Genomic DNA, 6,635 nt, shown 5'->3' on the forward strand with positions numbered 1-6,635 from the left:
CTGGGACCCACCAGTAAGTGAGACAACGGTCATGCACGTGTTGACGAGGCACTCCCTCTACTCTACTCAACGCAAGTACTGTATAAAATCAAGTTATGGGACAAAGCCAACAACCGTTGTTGTTTCAGGCTATCGACTTACGCTTTGTAGTCCAAGTTGCCAGTTCGAATCTCGCCTTTCAGATTTGTTAGTTTTAGGTCCAAATTTGATTAATGACAAGTGGGACCCCGTGTGTTGTTCCGATATTTCAGTGTAGGATGGTTTTTTTGAACAAACACTTTGCGCGGTTAGACAAGTAACGGCATGAGTTACACGTATTTTGCAAGTTTACGAACAAAAATGACAGCGGCATAGAATATCACATCCACCCCGCAGCTTAGATACTATGGTGATACGAGTTTTTACACCGTTGGAAGTGGGATCCAATGTCTTGGGAGTAGTCTTTGTAATTATGCGCAATTTCCAAACTCTCCAAAGGTTTTTTTGCAAATAAAACATTCAGGCCTCGTGTGTGCCGCTGCATCTTCGATCCAACGGCTCCCCGTTGCTCATATTAGGTGCTCCCTGTAGCTTAATTACCCGCTACGGTGATATGAGCATCTAAGTCGTATGATCAGTGATCAGATGGCACATGCATAGTACTTGTACTTTCTGCGCATTTCCCAAACTCTATCAGTCATATATTGCAAAAACATTCAAACCTCCTACTGTGGGCCGTTAGATCCCAATGAACTCATATCACCATAGAATCTACGGTGCGGGAGCACCTCATACTCTCCCGTGCGAGAAAACATAAGGTGCTATCGCAGCTTGGATGCTACGGTGATACGAGCTTGGAGGTCGTTTGATCTGAGATCCAATGACATCTGAGCAGTCTTTGTGCTTGTAAGCAGTGGCCGAACTCTTTTGGGGCTTTTCTGCAAAAAACCATTCGAACCACCGAGGAGGTGTTGGGTCACAAATCGAACGGCTCCGAAGAGCTTGTATCACCAAAGCATCTAAGGTGTGGTAGCGCATGATATTCTTACATACAGGAGAATATGATGTCCTCCATCATCTTAGATGCTACGGTGATACGAGCTTCGAGGTCGTTGGATATGGGATCCAAGGGCATCTGAGTAGTTTTTGTAGAAATTGTGTGCAATTCTCAAACTCATCAAGGTTTCCTGCAAAAATATCAAGACACATCATGTGAGCTGCTATATCTCAGATCTACAAGCTCCAAGCAACTCGTATCGGCATATAGCATCTAAGGTATGGGGGCACATGATATTCTCCCGGGGAGGAGGGGTGGGGTGCACAACCAATCGGTGGTTGGGAGGGTGGGGACAAATATAATCTAAACAACCCTAAACAGAGCTCCACAATTTTATCTAAGGTCGAGGGGTTGACCCCCGACAATCATAGCTCCGCCTAAACACAACATTTGCATGTACTGTAGTACTAGACTTAATATTCATGTTTCAGTTTCATGTTCATTTTAAATATTGAACTGAGGACCATGGATGTCTTACATTTTACTCCCTTCGTTCCTAAATATTAGTCTTTTTAGAGGTTTCAAATGGACTGGCACATACGGATGTATATAGACATATTTTAGAGTCTAGATTCACTCATTTTGCTCCGTATGTAGTCACTTGTTGAACTCTCTAAAAGACTAATATTTAGCAATAGAAGGAGTATTTTTGAATTCGTGTCATACATGCATGGTTTGGAAAAATAGATACACTATACTTATTGGATTGTTGTTGTGTTCGTGCGTGTGTGTCTCTGTGTGTGTGTGTGGTCATATGCTTGATACATACAAAGTTTTCTCACCTCCATATTGTTCATCTTTTAAATTTGAATTTCATTGGAAAACTTACTAGGGATACCATGAAATGTGAAATCCACGTTGAGATCACTATATCACAAACTCACTCTAATTCAACAACTCGTCATAAATCAATTACCACGTTGAGATTAGTATTTGCAAGGAAAATACGGGTATTGTAATACACATAGATTCGTTCGGCAATTTAAAAGGTTCCTTTCGTATTCTCGAATGGTAGGACCCAACGGCATACCAGCCAGACCTTGGCTCGTGTTGATCCTAAAAAAATAAAAAAAACCGGGCTCGTGTCCTTCGGTGGCGTGCGTGGTACGCACATTAGGCAACCCCAACCAGTCGAGCCTCGGCGTTTCAAGTCGAAATATCTGGCGGCCAGAATTCCAGCCCTAGGAAATTCCCCTCATGTCCCCGGACCATAATGACTACCGATGAACAACGGAGGGATGCTTTAGTAACTAGACAACGTTACCTACCGTGCCGAGCACGGTTCAATTCCCTCGGTCGCCGCTCGTCAAGGTCACCCGTCAACTGCATTGCCTAGTACTACTACTACTACTACACCAGGATGAGCACAGAATTGAGCCCGTTTGTTCGTGCCTAGTACTTGAGTTAATATATCAGGCAATGCACTGGTACGGACGGATTATCCTTTTACTCTGCATCTATAACTTGTCTGAAGTCTAACTAAGCAAAATGTTTGACCAAATCCTTTCTTAAGAAATACAACAGGACAGATGTACGGCTTGAAAATTTATTGCATGATGCAGGTTATGATATTGTTTCGAATCCTGGATCTTAAATTTAAGAAAATCCAAAAGTGAGCATAAATTCTTGAAATTGAGCATGGTCATGTGATATGGCACAAATATTACTTCGTAAGTTTTTTCTTCAATTTGTTACAAGCTGCTTATGACAAGTTGCACAAATGAAGAGCCAAGGTATTTTGGAACAAAGACCTGTCACGTTAAGGCGAACGCTTTCACTATTGAAACCGTGGGCGTTTACGTGCCGCCATGAGTCCCCGCTTCTCATCGGCAGGTGCCGTCCGAGCAAGCGTGTGAGTCGACGGGAGGCGTGCGAGCAGACCGCTGCGTCGGCTGTTAGGGAGGCGTGCGAGCAGACCGCTGTGCAGGCTCACCGGGAGGCGAGCCCTTTGACCAGGCTCCGCCGCCCACCGTCGTCCCAACTGCTCCCACTTTTAATGTCGCCGGCACCGCAGTTTAAAATCAACCCCGCACTACCCGGTATCGCTACAATCTTCTCTCTTCCTCTCCGATTCTCGTGTCATCTACCTCCAACTAGCCTGACCTAAACGTATGCCATGCCGCATCACGATGGTCTGCCCTTAGTGTTCCAGTTTCCTGAGGAAGACACCCAGCCGGAGTCTCAAGAACATAAGGCGCTTTGGGACGAGCTTGAACTGGCCTTGCGGGAAGACGTCGCGCCTGTCCCCACTCCCGTTCCGGCTCTCGTCGCCCCGACTGCGCCAGCGCCCATCCCCGTGGCATTGATGGGCTGGGAGCCACACATTGTCGCCGAGCTTGATCCCACGGGGTTCCACGAGGTCCCCGCCGACTTTCACGCGCCCGTGCACCTGCCAGCGCATGCGCCTGCGCGTGCACTGACGTGCACGCCCGTGCCGGTGCCCGTGCACACGAATGTCTCCGTCGCGCCGTTGACAGCACCTGTCCCCGCGCGGGTGCCAGTGCCCCCCTCAGCGGCATGGATGGCCACCGTCGACCGCTTCCTTGCACCAACGCCAGTCGCCTCCTCCCGCTAGTTGACTCGCTCCGAAGTCCAGAACATTTTGGCCTTCCTTGAAGCTAGGCCAACGTCCAGGAGTACGCCAACAACGGCGCAAGACGCCGCCGTCGCCATCGGTCAGTGGCCCGACGACACACAGAGCACGGCAGAGGAGCCGCTTCCCACCGCAAGACGCCCCCGCCGCCGCCGCGTAATCTAAATTTGCCATGAAAAACGTTCGGATTGTCATGCTTAAAATCCGAACGTTTATCATTTCCGTTTATTTTATATCGATCGTCGTATAATTTAAAGTCGGAGTCAGACTGAACGAAATCTATGGTTTGATCGATTGAATGTTCTGCTAGAGCCGTATCAAATTAAATATAAAACGTCATCAAGCCACATGTATTCCTTATCATCCAACGACCTAGACTGCTTCAATGTCGAGCGCTCAACACGTTTAGCGTGAAGTTAATGTCATGCCAAAAATAGTGCTAATCACATAATAACACGCAAATAATATCCTAGTACTTAATATCCGCATGCACTTAATATACTTCCAAATTAACGTGCATTGCACGTACACACTGACTAGTGCTGCTAGTACGTGAAACTGGTGCCGTGACTTGTGAACGCGTCCAGATATGGTCAACGGCAACATCGCCCGCGAGTTTTCGTGTTTGCCCGTGCGTCTAAACACAGAAGGGGAGGAGAGAGAGAGAGAGCACACATGGAACCCACCAGTAAGTGAAAGCGAATAGTACTAAAAATAATATTACATGTTATCCATTAATTAGGCTGTGGTAATATAAAAACATTATGTGAACAAAGGGGGGTACAACAAACATTGCTGTTCTACGTATGTTTCCTATTGACGTGCGGCTTGAAGGCCCAGTCACATGTTCGATCCTCGTCCTTTATTTTTTAATTTGTATATGGGTCCAAATTTGTTTCATGACATGTGGGCCCCTCGATGTGTAGTTTGTAGCACTTTAATTTGTGGGTCGAAATTTGTTCCATTCCAAGTGGACTATCGGTGTGTAGTTTTGTAGCTTATTTATAATAATTAAAGAGAACAACATAGTTTTTTCATAATACCATGGTGCGACGTTGAAGGCGAGAAAGGACGTGCGAGAGAGCGATGACCGAGCCAGAGGGAAATCAACTAGGGGAGTTGCGGGGGTTGCAACGGTGTTTGGAGTAGTTGTGGGCCGAATGCTACGAAAATATAATATAAACCGACCGGAATAAATGCCTACACAAATTAATCCAAGGTTGGAGTGCCCCTCGCAATGTAAATAGCTCCGGCTTTGCGAGGGATGGAGAGGTAGTAGCTTCAATGCGTGGAAGATACGGTGTGAGAAAGCGAGGTCAATCGAGAGACATATAGATAGAGAGACGAAGTGAGTGTGGTCCGACATTCATTGAACAAATATATATGCTCTGGAGAGATATTGTCCGATTGAGATTTTGGCAAGGGTGAGGGCTGTAAGATAGATCTTGAGAGATGATCCAGTCACAGACGTGTAGATATATTTTGTGCGTGGGAGGAAGCAAGGTCAACCGATCACATAGGGTCGTCGTGCGATCGAAAGAGTGAGACGGGTTGAAGAGAGTGACCTAGATAGACAATGTGCGTGAGAGAGTATACAATGTGAATAGGTCGAATTGGGCTCAAACATGGTGATATATCGTTTTTGTCCGAGAAAGAGCGAGGTCAATCAAGACATACAAAGAGAGAGAGAGAGAGAGAGAGAGAGAGAGAGAGAGAGAGTGAGTGAGTGAGCGTGGCCCGCCATGAGGTCGAAAGAGTGGCGGCTGCTTGGATGGACTGACCTAGATAGACAATCTGCGTGAGAGAGTATAGAGTGTGTCGATCGAGGCCCGAACAGGGAGATATATCATTTGTGTGTGAAAGAAAACGAGGTCAAACGAGACTCAGATAAAGAGAGCGAGATTGAGCGAGTGTGGCCCGCCGTGGGGCGGAAAGAGTGAGACAATCTCGAGGGAGTGACCTAGATATACAACGTGCGTGCGTGCGCACGAGAGGTTGGGGGGCTAGATAGGCAATGCATGTATTTAGCGCGAGAGGGTGAGAGGGAGAGGGGGGAGAGAGAGATCGGCATGGGGTGCAATGGCGGGTGTGTGAGGTAAATACATTTGGTAACAGAGTGGAAAAAGGGGTTGTGTAGTTGAGAGACTTAGAGATCGAAACATGCAGAGAAAGAATGAACGTGTGTTGAAAACCGATAGCTCCTAAGGTGGTTAGGAGAGGAAGATTGACCGATACAGGAAGTATGTAGCGTTTGTGCGGGGGGGGGCTAAAAACAACATTTGAATGTACATAGTACGAGACTTAATATCGATGTTTCAATTCGGTGTACATTGTAAGATTTGAACCGAGGACCATGCATACGGGTAATTATTTCGAATTCGTGCCATACTAAGTTTCGAAAAGTTGACATTGACTCAATTTGTTGTGCTTTTTTGTAGGTCATATGTTTGAATCCATCCAAAAGTTTTCTCACTACCATGGTGTTCATCATATACATATGAATTTGTATTAAAAAAGTAGCGTGGATACAGTGAAATGCGAAATCCACGTTAGAATTGGAGATCGCTACGTGACACACACTCTAATTCAAATAACTAATTATGTGACACACACTAATCCACGTTAGCGTGGATACCGTTTCGATTTTTTTCAAATAACTCCTCATTAATTAATTTATAGTACTCCCTCTGTTCACTTTTATAAGACCTTGAAGACATTTTAGACAATGTGCAAAACAGTTCATTTTAAGTTGTCTGAAACGACTTACAAAAGTGAACGGAGGGAGTATCTCGTTTCGAATGACTAATTATTGCAAGGAAAACACAGGCATGGTAATACATACAGATTCGTTAGCAAATGAAAGAAGATTCGTTTGCATTCTCAAATGTAGGCGCACCAGGCAGACCAGGGTCGTGTCGGGGTGGATGCTCCTTCGGTGCCTTAAAGGCACCTGCCTTTGGGTCACTGACATGTGGGCCAGCCACCTGTTGGGCCCACATGTCATGG

Source organism: Triticum aestivum, chromosome 4D, assembly GCF_018294505.1.
Source record: "Triticum aestivum cultivar Chinese Spring chromosome 4D, IWGSC CS RefSeq v2.1, whole genome shotgun sequence".
NCBI lineage: Eukaryota > Viridiplantae > Streptophyta > Magnoliopsida > Poales > Poaceae > Triticum > Triticum aestivum.